The sequence below is a fragment of the Notechis scutatus genome, chromosome 4 (genome assembly GCF_049901735.1).
Source record: "Notechis scutatus isolate UNSWTSFEM ecotype Mainland chromosome 4, rNotScu1.2, whole genome shotgun sequence".
NCBI classification, from domain to species: Eukaryota; Metazoa; Chordata; class Lepidosauria; order Squamata; family Elapidae; genus Notechis; species Notechis scutatus.
The window spans coordinates 102,730,826-102,748,644 of NC_142012.1; the positions used below are offsets into that span (position 1 = coordinate 102,730,826).

At 41.8% G+C, this 17,819-nt stretch overlaps 2 pseudogenes; both read right to left on the reverse strand.

Moving 5' to 3' along the window:
- Positions 1 to 3,405: 3,405 nt before the first annotated feature.
- On the reverse strand, positions 3,406 to 4,893 carry LOC113413995 (mitochondrial dynamics protein MIEF1 pseudogene; annotated as a pseudogene).
- A 191-nt stretch (positions 4,894 to 5,084) lies between these two features.
- Positions 5,085 to 5,321, reverse strand: LOC148130848 (mitochondrial ribosome and complex I assembly factor AltMIEF1 pseudogene; annotated as a pseudogene).
- Between the last annotated feature and the right edge of the window lie 12,498 nt (positions 5,322 to 17,819).

The following is a 17,819-nucleotide window of genomic DNA, read 5'->3' on the forward strand; positions in this document are numbered from 1 at the left end:
CCTGCAGCAGCTCAGAACCCTATAAAAATCCATGTATTCATCAAACCAATTTGTCAGCTGTCCCAGAACTGCATGCTGTGATTAGTTCCACTCATCAATAAACAGAGTCCTTCTTTCCAATCAGCCTCCATTTTATTTCCAGCACCTTTCTCCTGGCTTGGAACCAGACTAGATTTTTCTTTCAACAAATGTTTCTTCCCCAGTTTTAAAATCAAACCAATCCATCTTCTATGGAAGCCTCCATCAATATGCTATCATTATCATCACCATCACAATCCATAAACATATGAAAACATATCTCTATCATTCAAAAACATTTAGGATTAAAGCAGTCACCTACAGAAACTATTTTATATTAAAGTACTGCAATGCAAGCAGATGATACAGATTTTCCCCGTCTTTAGTTTCACCTAAGCACAAAACATAAGTTTCACATTATTATAGCTGTTCTTTTCTAGAACCATCTCTGTCCTATGTAGCCATTCAGCAGACCTAAGCACAGAGGTTGACCGAGAAGTACATTCTGATCCTACCAGTTCCCATTACGACCCCAATGCCACCTAGTCCTTCTGGCTGACCTGAAAACTCTCTGAGAAGTTTCCAAGTCAACCAGAAGTAGAGTCACCTGAAAGTAACTATAGCACTCCACACAGGAGTTATCATCAATTCTAAAATAAGTAAAAACATCTATCATTTGTCAGCTTCCGTACTTCCATTGGCTAGGGCTACAAAGGATTGAGTCACTGCAGGAAGAATGGGATGAACCTGTAATATTTGAAACAGGCAATTAGCACTTTTTCTGTGAAGCCTGCCTAAAGAAACAGTAATATCTTAAACAAGAGAACACCTGGATTACAGTAGATCTGCACCGGAACCTAACATTTTGCATGAACATACTTTCACCTCCCTTACCTCACCCTGCTTCAGCATATTTTCATTTTTATGGCAACCATTCATTATGAATATATGCAAAGCATTATATTTTAATCTGTGACAAGAATCTGGCTGCCTGGCTGATACCAGTTCTAAGAGCAAAATATCCTATAAATCAGTGTTTCTCACTATCAACCAACTTTAAGATGTGTGGACTTCAATCCCAGAATTCTCTAGTGAGCATCATGCTGCAGTGTTAAGAAAAAGCTGCAGCTGTGTTGCAAGTTATTTCTCTCCAAGACCTCTTTGTCAAGCACATTGTGGATCTGCTATCTACATTGGCTTGACTGTGATTCTACCCAAAGTCTATAAAGATAATAGTGGCTATGATAATTAAGATGCATATGAACAAGTTTTGTTTCATGACTGGGTGCTATATAGATCCCATCAAACTTGAACGGCCAAATATTTTTTTAAAAAAATAGATATCTTTTGCAACTGCTGACATCAATAAACTTCAAAAGTGTAGCAACTTTCAATAGAAACTTTCAGGATCAGGTGGACTTAAGATGCTTTTGGGTTTTTTTGTTTGCAGTGTTCTTCTATCAATTGCCTTTTCCAGGTGAGAGTGGACCACAACTCTCACAATTCTTTTTTTTTTTTTAGCACTTATTCAAGAATCTTTATTTGCTCTGTGCCTTAGTGATATTTCCTAATTTATTAAACATGGACAAATAATTTCAAAAGCAGTGAATATGAAAATTTCTCATCTTACATTCTTCTGCACCAGTTAGCAATCTGCTACCAGTTTTTCAAACAAGAGTGTATTGAGGACCTTGTATGTGTGCATGTGCTTATGCAGTGAAGGACTTCAATCTGACAAAGCAGCAAGTCCTAGACAATATGCACTCAGTTTTCAAAATATGGGGTTACCGTCACTCTGAGTGTCACATAAATTTAAGTAGCATGCTATTTTTTTTAAAAAAAAAACTCCTCTAGACCAGGGGTCCCCAACCACCGGGCCGCGGACCGGTACCGGTCCGTGGATCACTCTGTACCGGGCCGCAAAGAAAATAAAATAAAAAAATGGCGGCTTTCTTCACCTTCGTGAATGCTGCTGGGATCAGGGATCAAGGACACAAATGAAAGAAGGGGAGGGAGGAATCAACCAAAGCCTGTCCTGCTCTCCGGCTCAGTGGCTTCGGTTTCCTCACACCTCGTTCCTCTCTCAGTCGCTCTCTCGCTCCTCCACCAGCCCAGGAAGAAACTGCTTCAAAGGAGCCGGCAGGGTGGCTTTTTCCTGTCAGCGCAGCTTCCCGAAGCGCCCGTTCACCCCACCCAGCCGCCCGTGGTTTAATCCAGTGCTCCGTTCTGCCTGCCTGCCTGCCTTGGTTTCTGGTAGTTTTGGAGCAGCTTCGGCTGAGAATAATAACTATTCGCCTCTTTTTCTCAGCCGAAGCTGCTCGAAACTACCAGAAACCAAGGCAGGCAGGCAGGCAGAACGGAGCGCTGGATTGAACTGTGGGCGGCGGGCGGGCGGGTGGGGGTGAACGGGCGCTCGGAGGAGCTGCGCTCCGAAACCACCAGAAATGAAGGCAGGCAGGCAGAACGGAGCACTGGATTGAACCGTGGGCGGCGGGGTGGGGTGAACGGGCGCTCGGAAGAGCTGCGCCGACAGGAAAAGCCACCACCCCCGGCTTCTTTGAAGCAGTTTCTTCCTGGGCTGGTGGAGGAGCGAGAGAGCGACTGAAAGAGGAACGAGGCAGACACCTGAGGGATAAGGCTGAGGGAGGGAGGGAGACACCTGAGGGATGGGGCTGATGAAGGCAAAGCCGAGAGGCGAGGCTTCTCAGCCGTCTTGCAGGGACTATCTGTCGCTCAGCGTTGCAATGAGGAGGCATTGGCGTTTCCTGAACTTGGTGGTTTGCTGGCAGACGTTTTATTACCCGACTAGGTAACAACATCAGATGTTACCTAGTCAGATAATGAAACGTCTGCAAGCAAACCACCAAACTCGGACTCCCCCCTCCCCCGGTCCTTGAAAAAGTGTTTCTGGGTGAAACTGGTCCCTGGCACAAAAAAGGTTGGGGACCACTGCTCTAGACAATATAAATACAGTCAATGTACAGAATTCACAAATATATATCCTGCTACAAATATTTTTCTTGAAGCTTTTCTGTCAAGCATTTTCAGAATAAAAAGGGGAAAATAGTCACCAATCAATAGGAACAAACCTTATTATACTTTGAGGGATTCTTAAAATTGTTAGTGGCAATTCTACACTTTTGAAATAGGAGGTAAGAAATTTCACTGCAGCAAAGTATAAAGTATTACAGGAAACAGAGCATATGTTGGGACTCCAGCAGCGGGTACATCAACAAGAACATTATAGCAAATTGGACAGATCTTCAAAGTTGCTTCTTCCTCCAGTTCCTTGAGTGTAGTGAAACTAGACCAGTAGCACCAAATCTAAAGCCCCCCCCCTCCACTCCTATTTAATAACAATAAAAATACAGAAGCAGACTTGCAAAATAATCAGAACAAGATGTGCATAGGTCACTCAGAAGACAAATTGTCATGGTAAGTAAGTTCTAACACTAACTCACACTTAAGGCAGCGGTTACATTTGCAGCAGAAGTTCTGGTTCTGAAAGTGAATAGTACAGAGTATAGCCTAATTCATCTACTTCCTCAGTAGTAAGCTCTGAAAACAAGTTCACCTTGGGATTTAAAGCACTCGGAAGAATTCCTTCTTCCAAACAGCCAATTAGTTTTCTCAATGCCTGAAGAAAATGGTCAGCTATTGCATTTTGTGACCAATCAGTTTCTTCTTGGGTCAGGTGTAATATTACATTGGTAAGCTGGCTGGCAGAAAGACAATGCAAAACTGGGTTCAGTTTACATATGGCCTTGAGGATCTTAAGGCACAAAGAATGGCACCCAGAACCATCTTAGTCCAAGGCCTGCAGGCGAGCTGTCTCTGCTGGCCGAAGGCTGAGTCGCCATAGATTATCATATTGGGCCAGGCGGTGTGGCTTGACTACCAATACAGAATCACCGAGTGTCACAGATAGTAAAAAGTCTATTAGGAGGTGCCGATCCTGTTCATACTGGACCTCCACAGTCAGAGATTCTACGGGTGTGACTGGACGGAACACATAATCTAAGGAGAGATCCAATTGCTGGCCAATTGATGGAGCCAGACACTACTTTCTCAAAGATACAACATACAGACTTGGGGGAAAGATAACCTCCCACTACACAGCGGTCCCAATAACTGCTACCACGAGGAAAATACTCCAGGTTTTCCCGACGTCCTAGGCAGAAGCCAGGGATGTTCATAATGGTTTCTTTACCTGGAATGCATGACCATAAATTCTGTTCTAGCACAAGAGGAACAATCAGTTGGATGTGATCAGCTGTCACAACCTGTAAGTAAGTCATCACAGAGGCTACCACTCAGATACATCTCATGCAGAGGCATGTCTGGCAATTTGATACGGAGGAAACTGTGTAATTCAGCACAGATATCCACAGCAGCTTGCTTAGCTTTGATCTGTTCTTCTACAGAGATAGCCACCTTTCTCCGATAATAAGTAAATAGTTTTTCTTGCAAGAACATCCAAAGGTGGGATTTCTTTAATTCTACCTGGCTTCTCTTAGCAGGTGATTTATGCTTCATAGGTTTGACTGAATCTATTTCAAAATCTGAAGCATCTGTGGGCAGGTTCTGCAGAGAATGGCTAAGATTTGTCTTCATGTCTTGGTTCAGTAATCGTGATGATGACCCAAGCCAGCTTGGTTCCTCTCAGCTTCTCTTTCCTGACTGGCTTAAATGGGTGGGGCTGGCTGGAGCACTGATTGCTCTGTCATACATCTATTTGACAGCCATGGTAGCAATCCCCAGCATAGCCGCACCTCCCACTCCCAGTACAAGTCGAGCATTGGACAACACAAAATCAATAGCCATGCCAATCCCGTTGTCATCCTTCTTTCCTTTGCGCTCTCTAGCACCTGCCATTGCTCCTGAGGCTTAATGCATCTGCAAATAGGGAGAAATGCTCCCAGGGATATATGTGAGATACTTTGGAGAGGTTGTTTTTTTACAGATTTGCAGCAGACTTCTGATATTGACCATTCAGTTCAAATTACTAAATAAATTAAAGAAAATAAAAGGAAAGAAATATATGACAAGAAAAAAAAAAGAATTTCCTAAATAATCCCTCCAAGTTTGCTGTATAAAAAAGCCTGGCCCTTTTTAAGTTGTCGCTCTTTATCTTCTGGGGACATAAGATGCTGGTTCTTGCAAAATGCTTTCTGGATCGAGCTGAGATAGAAATCATGATCAGTATAGCGCAAGCCACGTCCCTGCCACAACAGTGCACAATAAAGGTTTAGCACAGCTTCACGTTGCCATGGAGGATGAGTTGAAGAACAGTGAACCGTGAGAGGGTGGGAAATCCGTCAAATCGGTGCGGCAATAAAAGAAACGGACTCAGTTTTTGATGTCTTGGAGCAAATCCGCCACGGTTCAGAGCTCTCAACCCCGCCTCTTCCTGTAACCAGCCTAATTCTCACAATTCTTTATATGCTCTGATTGGGAATCAGGGAACCTGTAACCCAAATTCACCCGAAAGACACCACATTGGACAAAATTGTATTTTTGAGGAAAAATATACTTTAGTCTAGTTCAGAATCCAGTACATTATCTTCAAGCTTATGCAACTAAAACCTCATTGCAAAAATGGCTCTTCTGACAGATTTTCAAAACTAGTTTAGCAAACTTGAGATAGCAGTTGCTTTGAAAATTGTGATATAAAATGTCCTGTCCAATATTAGAAAAGACAGGTCCAAAAGCTCCTTTGAGCCTTCCTAATTACTTGATATCAAAACAAAAGGCTATTAGTACTAGCCTAGCACTCATTCAATCGGGCTACAGAAGGGCTGGTGCCATTCTGTCTCAACCAAGGCGAAGTCTTTGGTTTTACATGTTTTTTTTCAGAATCAGGAGTTAGGAATGAAAGCCAGCAAGCAGGCTGTGACTGGCTGTGATTTTTCTTTCTAGGTCAAACTGCACCTCACATTGTAACTACATGCAACCTTACAACTGCTTCTTTTCTCCAAAGCATTCTTTAGAAACGGCAATTTAGATGAATTAAGGAACAATATATTTAACTCTTTCCTGCCCGGTAATGTCTCTGGACCATTTGTTTCCGGTATGTTGTGCAGGCCTGCCAAGGCATTTTGTTTCTTGAAACAAAGGACTAAGTAGCATCTTCCCAATTTCCAGAAAGATAGTTCTTTATTTACAACCATTTGTTTAATGACTCTTCAAACTTACAATGGCACTGAAAAAAGTGACTTACAACCAGTCCTTGCATTTACAACTCAAGTACCATTAGAGGTGGGCTGCTACTGGTTCGCACCAGTTCAGGCAAACTGGATGTTAATTTTACATCTGGTTCACTGAACCAGTAGTTACAATGACTGGCTGGCCCCACCCACCTTGCCCTACCCCTCCCAGGAGTCTCCACATGGGCCGTTTTGGATCACAGATAAGTGTAGGGCCTCCTGGAGGCTCCGGAAGGCCAGAAACGGGCCTGTTTCTGGTCTACAGAGAGCCTCTGGAGCCAGGGGAGGCCATTTTCACCCTCCTAGAGGTTTGAGGGAATCCTCTGGAGTCTGAGGAGGGCAAAAAATGAACCTCCCAGAAGCTCTGGAAGGCCAGAAATGGGCCTGTTTTCATCCTCCAGAGGACCTCCAGAGCATGGGGGGGCTGTTTTTGCCCTCCTGGAAGCTCTAGGAAAGCCTCTGGAGCCCAGGGAGGGAGAAAATGCCCTCCCCGCCGTGATGCAGAAGGCTGACTAGGCCATGCCCACCATGGCCATGCCCACCTAGCAACGGGCAGAGAACTGGTTGCTAAATTTTTTGAAGCCCGCCCCTGCATATCATCATCATGGTCATGTGATAAAAATTCAGGTGCTTGGCAACTGGCATGTATTTACAATGTTTACAGCGTCCTGGGATCATGCAATCGCCATTTTCGACCTTTCCAGTTGGTTTCACGCAAGTAATGCAGGAAGCTGGATTTGCTTAACAATCATGATAAAAAGTTTGTAACATTGAGCATGATTCACTTAACAACTATCTTGTTTAACAACAGAAATTTGGGTCAGTTATGTCGTAAGTCAAGGAGTATCGGTATTCAACAGCCAACCAGACTAGGATTTAAATCTTCAACATTAGGAGGGTAACAATATCTGCTCCTGCAGGAATAGGCATGATGTGATCTTCCAGATGTTTTAGACCATGACTTTAGCTAACAGTCAGGGATGATGGAAGCTGCCGCACCGAGCTAGTGGTCCAGATGTTGCCTGCCTCCAGCAGTCATGGTTTGGAGATACAGGGCTGATTCTGTGTTACACAGTTCTACTGACCTAGCATCCTTGGCATTTGCCTGATGGATGACCCTGATGGTGGACAATTTTAATACAACACAATCTCTGAAAGGAATCTCTGGACATGTTTGATTCTAGCGTCCTCATTAGTAACTATACCTACTTTGTTTCCAGTTTTTCCAATCATGTCCAATTTGTAATAAAATAAAATAAAATAAAATGTTATTTAAACAATAAGAGGATTGGCAAAAAACAAAAATCTGATTGAGAAGGAACCATTTTTGACTAGACTTGATCATGAATGGAATCATGTTCTTCTACAAAGATGAAATTGTTAAGGGTTTATAGAAATACTCTTTTCTGTTACATAGCCTTTATTTTCAAGGGAACAATGGAAAAGGGGCCAACAGTTCTGATTTATTGAGATCTCCCTTTCTATTTCTTTTAGGAACTAAGAAGGGCTTGAACTTATCACACAATGTTGGCATGAAATATTATAAGCAACTTCAAATGGAGATCTGATTTATGGCTAAAGTTGCTTACAAGAAGAACAGCAAAATTTCAAAAATCTCGCTCAGTGAAAAATTACTTTCTGAATAAAGTGAAATAAAACTGCAAAGACAAACTCTTACTGGCAGAGTGGAAAACAGAAAATAGGATTCAAATATTTTCATGTTCTACTCTAAGAAAATTAGCATGCTATCTCTGCCTTGCAACTTGCAACTGAAATAGTATTTTCGCTCTTTCTTATTGACTCTACATTCTTCTTTTTCTTTATATATCAAATTTTAATCTGCAAGCTCCAAGAACACAAAGTGTTCCTCTGTTTGCCCTTTATAAACTTTTTGAGCCTTGAATAATGGTACACAGTGTAACAAATCAGTTAGTGGACCTTGAATTCATCATTATTAATTTCCCATTTATTTCACGACATCTATTCCAAATAAACCTGGATCCCTTCCCCTTTTCCTTTCTCTATCTTCCCCAGGCATTCTCCAAAAAGCCTTAAGTGTGAAATGCATTGAACAGATGTAAAATATGCTCTTTACTCTGTTAATATTACCAGCAACAGCAAGTGGAATGTAGGAGAAGGAGTGGCAGAACCTGGGGCAGAGTTAAAAGAGGCATCAGCCTAGAATCCCTACATCGCCACAGGTGGACCAAGTCCATCCCCCACCTTGAATTCCATTCACACTTAGCTAATTCCAAGCAGATGCTAACCGTTAATTGAGATTCCTTTGCATAGGCTTTGTAGCAATAATTCAGCTTAATTATAACTTCATGTGTGGGCCTGGACTTTCTCACCTAACATTAGAAAAAGAAAACATGCAAAAATTGGATTAAAGCCCTTCATTTTAAACTAGTCTGAGTTTTGTATGCCAACAAACATGCTCGGTTCCATGGCCCCTGGGTTTTTTCCACAATCAGGTAGGTTTCAGTACATAGAACAGAGAGGTCCATAGTATTGTGTTGCCTCAGGCAGTGAAAAGTCTTTGGTTGACCCTGCATAGGTCAGTTTCCCCACCATAAAAAAAAAAAAATCTGATTCTTTGAAAGCCAAAGTAGCAATCTTTGCCAAAGGCTTCGATCTTTCACAGATTATCATAACCTTTAATCTTTTCATCCCTTATAAGCCTGGAAGCAAAACAAAACAAAAACAAAACAAGTCTTAATAATGACAGATTTTAGAATATGGATTTCAAGGAGCGGGAAGCTTATGCATTCAAAATGGGGCTATTGTACGGTTAAAGTAGATTAATATTGGAAATTCACAAGGCATCTGCTTGCAAAACACACACACACACAGGATCACATTGATTGCACTCTGAAAGTGCAATCAATGTGATCCTCTGTGTGTGTGTATGTGTGTGTGTGTTTTGAAGGCAGGTTTTATTTTCATTTTTGGCATCTGAGAAGGAGGCTGTAACTATGCATGATGTGGCTTTACTGGGATTTTTTTAAAAACAAAAAACAAAAACCCTTCCCTCTAAAAAGCAAACAATAAGCCACTGGATGCATTCTTAAAGCATTTGGTTGTGGCTGTTGCTGTAATTTATAGGTTGTATTTTTAGAGCAATGGAATGTGTTTGCTCCTCACTCCCTAGGTGTGCAGTCAGAGAAGAATAAGTCAGAAACAGGAATAGGAAAGAGGAAGGTCAGTTCAGTTCCTGATAATCAATTGCCTCTTCCCAAGATATTGTGGATTATGATTTCCCCACTCCAAAATGCCTTAAATGCAATAAATGAGAAACTTTAAGACACTGGAACCCAGAATTGGCTCCTCTCTTCACCTGGAAAATAACTTACACTATCACAGCAAAATCATTTTTCTTTGGAAAAAGAGGACCTAAGCACCAGTCCTCCTTCGTTTTAGTAGCTGCATATGAATTGGTGTACAGTGCTGTGACCTTCCCACATCGATTCTGATTTAATGCAAGAAGGAAAATTATAGATAGTTCTCAAATGATGATGACAAACCTACCTTGGGGTTACTTTAACGTCCTGGATTTGAAGTTCTGATGGTCACCTTCCACTGCTGTGGTCATTTGACTGCATTTTACAACAGTTTTTGCAAAAAAAACCAAAAACTGGCATTTACTTCTATTTTTTTGGCAAAACTACACCCATAGCAAGGCATTGGTTCACTTAATGACCTTAGCATTTGCTTAATGACTACGGTGGTTCCTTTATGACTGCCAAGTTTGCTTAACAACTGCTGCAAAAACAATAATAAAATCAGGACAGTCACATGATAGACCCGTTTTATGACTTACAACTGTAAAGGACATGTTCTATTATATGGACATAAATTGAGGATTATCTGTATGAGAGGACAGTCTGATATAAGTGATGTGGATTCAAATAACATCATCCAGTGGAGTAGAGGGTAAACAACTGAAAGTTAAAGTATAATGTGAGTGTTCCCTCATATTTGTTCTGCTTACCTAGGTTGTGAGGCCCCCCTCATGCCCTGGTCATCTCTTGGCTGGATTACTGCAACACACTGCACGTGGGGCTACCATTGAAGAGTATTTGGAAATTACAGCTGGTGCAGAATGCAGCGGTGTGCACATTTCTGGGGTCCCTTAGCAGAGGTGGTATTCAGCAGATTCTGACCAGTTCTGGAGAACCGGTAGCAGAAATTTTGAGTAGTTCAGAGAATCAGCAAATACCACCTCTGACTGGATATTTTACAGTATCCTTCCCCTGCCACGCCCACCAAACTACCCCCACAGAACCGGTAGTAAAAATTTTTTGAATCCCATCACTGTCCCTTAGGGTGACACATATCACACTACTGTTGCGCAAGCAGCATTAGTTGCTAGTTTGCTTCTGGGTCCAAATCAAGATATTGGTTACTTCTATACGGTATGGATCTGAGGTATCTGAGGAGCCGTCTCACCCTAACGAGTCTAGCCACCCCACTCATGCCAGTGGAAAAGGCCTGCTACAGATCTCATCTGCTAAGGAATTCTGATGGGCAGGGTCAAAGAGAAGAGCCTTTTCTGCTGTAGCCCCCGTACCTGTGGAACACTCTGCCACCAGAGGTGAGAACAGCTCCCATGCTTTTGGCCCTTTGGAACGGTATTAAAACTTGGTTTTGCCAGTTGGCTTGGGATCCTGAGTGGGGTGCTCAACTGCTGAAGGTGGTTGATGAGGTAAGACGATCTCATCCTCATCTCCTCTAGTCCTGTTTTTTTCCCCCTATAGTTTTAAAGTTTTAAATTGCATGGTTGTAATATTTTAATTATTTATATCTATTGGTCTTTTTATAAATCTGCAAGCTGCTCAGTCACCTTATAGGAGAGACGGGCAGCATAGAAAACATAGAAACTGAATACATACAATAAATACTTCTGCCTTGAACAGTTGCCGCAGGGCGGGTGCCACAAAGAAGAGGGAGTCAAGCTATTCTCCAAAGCACCTGGGGGCAGGACAAGAAGCAATGGATGGAAACTAAACAAGGAGAGAAGCAAGCTAGAACAAAGAAGACATTTCTTGGCAGTTACATGCTTATGGAGATTCTCAGTCATCCAGGTCATGGTTATCTCAAAGGTACTTTTTACTATGTGGAAACATTGGGGAAACAAAACAATTATTTCATAAATGCATGGCACAACATAGGAAAACAAACCCATCAGGAGAAGATTCAGCAGTATTTAAAAGACAAAGGCCAGTCTTTTGAAGACAGCAAAGTCCTCATTTTGGACAGAGAGGACCGCTGGATTGAAAGAGGGGTCAAAGAGGCCATCTATGTCAAAATTGAACAGCCGTCTTTTAACAGAAAGGGAGGGATTCGACATCATCTATCTCCAGTCTACACACAGTCCTTTCAATAGTTCCAAGAAGGCTCCACACACCTGTTTGCACTACTTAGGGGACCTTGATGACACAGATAAAATAATGCAAATGACTCACTGTCTTCAAGGAGTATAAATGCTTCCATTCCCCACCATCTAGTCAGAGCTGAAGAAGCTTCTTGGATGAAAAGCAAAATGTCTTCAAAGAAAAACCAGAAAGTCCAGTTGCCTCTTGAAAAAAGCACCTTCGGGACATTCTTGACAGTTAGAACCATTAATCAACCGAAGGAGTTTTCTCCAGAAGTTGTGGTCACTGGAAGGTTTTAAGAAGAGATTGGATAACCATTTGTCTGAAATGGTAAAGGTATAGGGCCGTGATTGCAAACCTATGGCACATGTGCCACAGGTGGCATGCAGAGCCATTTGTGCCGGCACGCAAGCCGCTGGCAAACTTTTTACCTCACTACGCATGTGCGTGCCTCACAGCTGATTTTCAGCCTGTTTGAGGCCTTTTTCAGGCTCCCAGAGGCTTGAGGAAAACCTTTGCAGGCCAAAAAATAGGCCCGTTTCATCACTTCCTGTATTTCTGGAAATACTGGAAGTGACAAAACTGGCCCATTTTTTGGCCTGCAAAGGCTGCAGAAGTTTTCCTCAAGCCTCTGGGAGCCCGAAAAAGGCCTCAAACAGACTGAAAATCAGCTGAGAGGCTCAGTGCCGGTTAGGGGGTGGCGGGTGGTGGGGGGATTGTGCATGTATGCACAGGGGGCGGGGTGGCACATGCATTGTGCACCATGTTTGGCACAGGAGCTCAAAAAGGTTAGCCACCACTGATATAGGGTTTCCTGCCTGACAACGGGTTGGACTAGGAGACCTCCAAGGTACCTTCCAATTCTGTTATTCTGAACATTTCTTCTCTCCATCTGCTTCTTTTCTCCCAGAGCAATCCTGAATAAGAATAGTGTGCACACCTTTTTGCAACCTCAAGTACTGCTTAAAATTACTTGCATATACACTTTGTATGGTTGGGTAGCCAACCACAGCTTTAAAGATGCATTTAAACTCATGAAACTTTTATATGCATTCAAAGGTGACCGAAAACCCAAGTTTGCTAACTAAGCATCTACTATGAAAAAGTCTCTCTCTGTAGTATGTTACCATTCTGGATCATATAGTATATGGGTCAGTACTGTTGCTGGCATTTTTGATTCACAAAATATTTGCTTAGCCTTATGAATAATTGTAAAAGAGATAGATTATTATTTTTACCTTATTTTTACACAGAACTAAGGCTGGAAGCTTGCATAAAAAGATCTTTCGTGATAGATTTTAAATGTCCACAGCACCAGAAAAGAAAAAAGAAGTGGATGGAAACTGATCAAAGAGAGAAGCAACCTGGAATTAAGGAGAAACTTCTTGACAGTGAGGACAGTTAACCAGGGGAACAGCTTTGCCTTCAGAAGTTGTGGGTGCTTCATCACTAGAGGTTTTTAAGAAGAGACTGGACAGTCACTTGTCTGAAATGGTATAGGGTTTCCTGCTTGTGCTGGGGGCTGGACTAGAAGACCTCCAAGGTCCTTTCCAGCTCTATTCTGATTGAAATAAATTCCCCGTGTTAAATGTGCATTGTGAGCAAAGGCTGGAATTAATGTGCGTGTGTGTGTGTGTGTGTGTGTTAAAACAAGAGACAGAGACAGAGAGACTGAGTGTAGGAAGAGGGAAAACAAGGATAATAAACTTCTTTAACAGCTAACTTTTTTTGCATACTGCATACACCAAAGAACAAGCAGTTTTAAAACTCTTTGCACAAAATAGAGCCATCATAAAAATGGAGGTAATTGGCACAGTGTTTTTCCATCGATGAGATTAATATAATTTGAAACAGACCCAAGTAAAATGGTTTAATTGACTGATGGAGCAATTAAGCTCACCTTACAGCAAAAGGCTTCTTGAATGGCCATTATTTAAAATAAAATTAAACAAGCTAGTTTCATTGAGGACCTCCAGAAGGAGATCTAGATCAGTGTTTATCAATCTTAGCAACTTCAAGATGCGTGAACTGCAACTCCCAGAATACCTCAGCCACTGATCTAGACTCTGTAGTCTTGGCTTCTGAATAAAAACATAGTCCAAATCGAGATAGAATTTTCCTCTGGATAGAAGTCACAAACAACTGCTTTTTTATATTAATGGTATAAGATTCTGAAGAGTTGGTGTAGTGCAGGGATCTTCAAACTTGACAGCTTTAAGATTTGTGGACTTCAACTCCCAGAATTCCTCCTCCAGTCATGTTGGCTCAAGAATTCTGGGAGCTGAAATCCACAAGTCTTAAACTTGCCAAGTTTGAAGACCCTTGGTCTAGTATCTAAAGCACCAGGATAGAAAGAGGGAGATCTTGAGTTCAAGTCCCATCTCAGCCCTAAAAGCTAGTTGGGTGATCCTGGGCCAGTCCCTCTCTCTCAGCCCAACTTAGCTCCCAGGGTTGTTGTGAGAAAAATAGGAGGAGGAAGTTTCGCTGCCTTGAGTTATTTGTAAAAAATAATAAAAGTGGGAAATAAATAAATAAAATAGAAAAAGGTAACTCTGCAAATCAAAGGACTGCTTAAGTCACTGTATGCAGCTGAGTTGCCGTGAAAGGCTAAAATTATTGATGAAACAAAATGTGTTGCAATTATTTTCAAGCAGCAAATATATACTGTTGGACTTTGGGCCAGTTCGTTGGGATCATTTGACTATTTCTTTTCCTCACAGTTGCTACCAACTTTAAGCCTCAATTAATTATTCCTTTTTTATTTATACTATATTTCTTTCCAAGACAGGCTACAAGGCAGTAAATCATTAGAGGGAAAAATAACTAATCATTATTTCAGTTATACAGATATTGATCCAAGTGTGGTTAGTTTTAAGAAGAATTTGGGATAGTTTGAAGACAATGGCATTTCATAAAATTCCCGCATTTCATTGCAGGGAAAAAGTTTTCACTCTCAGCCAGTGCTTCTCTCCTGAATTCAGGGAATCTGGTCCTTTCTCCAAGACATTACAGAATAACATTGTCCCTTGATCTCATCTTTTTCCAGATTTAAAATAATGTAATTTTTTTTAAAATGCATGAAGTGCAAAACATACTTTTCTGACATACTTTTCTTCCAGCTTAAGTTGAAATAAGATGTTGTTTGAGTTTAATAAATGTACCGTGTTTCACTTCAGGATTGATCTTTCTTTTTATTCATTCTAGGTTAATTGGCAGCGGGGGAAATATAGTGTTTTCCCTTCCCCCACCTACAAAGAGTATAGCTGGAATGTTTAGCTATTTCAAATTGCATTGGCTGATTTGAAGAAGTATATGGCAAAATCATGAAGCACCAGGTTATTTTATGCCAATCACGCACATATCCATAGACAAATGGGAGTGACTGAATTTTGTAGAAAATTTTCACTGAAGATAAAACAAGCCTTTTATCTTACACTAAAACCACCCTCTCCATTTGATCATTGTAATGACCACAGGCCTTCCTTAGTGTATCAGAAATCTGCATGCTTGATGTAAAGCAGGGATCCCCAACCTTTTAGACGCGCGGCCCGGTTCCGACATCAGCTGGGCCGCGGCCCGGTATCGGCGTCAGCTGGGCGCCGCCATCTTTTTATGACGGTGCGCTTCCGGTGACGTCACGAGCGCTGTTTTCATAAAAGATGGCGGCGCCAGCGCTGGTGAGCTTTTTCGGGTAGAAATGGCTTTCTACCCGGAAAAGCTCACGAGCGCTAGCGCCGCCATCTTTTTATGAGAAACAGCGCTTCCGGTGAGCTTTCTACCCGGAAAAGCTCACCAGAAGCGCTTTTACCAAAAAGATGGCGGCGCCCAGCAACCAGCGGCCCGGTAAGGGTTGTTCAGCGCCCGGTACCGGTCCGCGGACCGGCGGTTGGGGACCCTGATGTAAAGGACACAATCATTTGCTGTTTTTAAAAAACTCACTGTCATCTACTGACATTCCCATTTTAATTGTTACTTTGAAGTGAGCTCTTGGTTTCCAACTGTTTGTTATTCTGAATAATTGTGGACAGTCATTTTGTACACGTCATTCTGACTTTCAAGCGCTAAACTAATTATTGAATTAGTTCAATAATTATTCTATAAACATAGTCCTCGACTTACAACAATTCATTTAGTGTCTGTCCAAAGTTACAACACTACTGAAAAAAAGTGACTTATGACCGTTTTTCACACTTAAGATCGCTACAGAAGCCCCAGGATCATGGGGTTAAAATTCAGATGCTTGGCAACTGGTTCATACCGTACTTATGACCATTGTTGTGCCGCAGGGTCATGGGGTCACTTTTTGCAACCTTCTGACCAGAAAAGTCAATGGGGAAGCCAGATTCTTTTAACAACCAGGTCATTAAGTTATCAGCTTCAGTGATTCATTTAACAACTGTAGCAAGAAAGGTCGTAAAATAGTGTAAAACCCACTTAACAAATGTCTCATTTAACAGCAGATATTGTGGTTGTAAGTTGAGGACTAAGTGTACTGCAAACTGAATGCAAGGTGTGATTTTTTTGGACTAGCAAATGATGATCATGCATGATAGTTTTGATCTGATGCACACATTTAAGGTCATTATTTATTCCTCTGTCTCTTTATTGGTAAGGTGACCAACGTTTTTACAATGAGAAGGAGGACACAAATAAATTGAAGAAAAAAAACAAAGCCACTTGTGTGTGGTGCATTCTTGTGTGTGGCGCACTCTTGCGTGTGGTGCATTCTCTCAAAACAATTCTCCTGTGTGGAGCGCATGCGTCTCATAATCGTGTCTTGCCACAATGTACTGAGCCTTGACAAATCATCATGTCAAATACAAATACGTCATATCACACACAACGGATTGGATCGGCATTGATCAAATACGGAGATTTACAGATTAATCTTCAAATATCAGAAAGGAGGACATGTAGGAGGACACTTTTTGAGGGAGGACAGAACTTACAAAAGGAGGACTATCCTCCCTAAAGGAGGACGGTTGGTCACCTTATTATTGGTTAATCTATTGTATTTAACTGTGAGTTTGGCAGATGACAGGATGAGCTATAGAACCAGAGGTGAGATTCAAATTTTTAACAACTGGTTCTGTGGGCGTGGCTTAGTTGGTGGGCGTGGCTTGGTGGTCATGTGACTGGCTGGGCATGGCCAACTCAATATCACTCACATCGAGGCACGCATCTCCTCGCCTGGCCTCTCATGACTGTGGGGATGCTGCAACAGTTGTAAGTGTGAAAAATGGTCACAAATCACTTTTTCAGTGCCATTGTAACTTTGAATGGTCACTCCAAACAAGCAAAGTACCAGCAAAGGAGGGGGAAAATCCAGAGAAGTTCTTGAGACAGGAAGTCTAGTCCTGCCAAGAATGTAATAAGGGTTAATGGAGAGGCAGTTTCTGTAAGCAACACCAGAATTTTTCCTTCCTGCCTTCCTTACAGGATTAGGCCAGTAATTTCTTCTAACAACTGGTTTTCCGAACTGTTTAGAATGTTAACAAATGGTTCTAGCGAATAGGTGCAAACTGGTAGAATCCCAACCCCGTATAGAACTGTACCAACAGCTAGCCAGCATTTGCTTACAGAACAACCTGAAAGAAAATCAGGAATGGCAGACAAATCTGGCAAAGAATGCAGTTCCTGGAGACAATTCCATCATTACCTTTGGAATATACAAGATACTGTTTGTGTGAAAACAGACACCTCTCTGCTTGTTTTTACAGTTTCCAAGACACAGACAAGTTTGCACAATCTGGAAATGATGCAGATTCTTCTGAGAGCTCTTAATTGTCCATGATTTTTTTTTATTACTTATTTTGGGTCCTGCCATATGGATTTCAGGTATGCTTTATCCTGAAGGAGAGAGAGAATACATTCTTGGCATACAAAAGGCCCCAGATTTAATCCTTGGTTTCTTCAAAGAGGCCAGGCAAAACCTCCAGCCTAAAATTTCAGAGTTGCTGCTGAGCAGTGAAGATTGTAACTAAGATACGGAGGCTAAAATCTGAAAGAAAGCAGCTTCCAATTTTCCTGCATTGGTACAAGCCAGTTTGGTCTAGTGATTAAGGAATCAGGCTAGAAACTGGGGAAATGTGACTTCTGGTCATGCCTTAGCCATGAAAGCCGGCTGGATGACTTTGAGCCATTACTTTCTCTTAGCCCAGCTCAGCTCACATCATAGAATTGTAGTTGTGGGGAAAATAGGGGGAAGGAGTACAATATA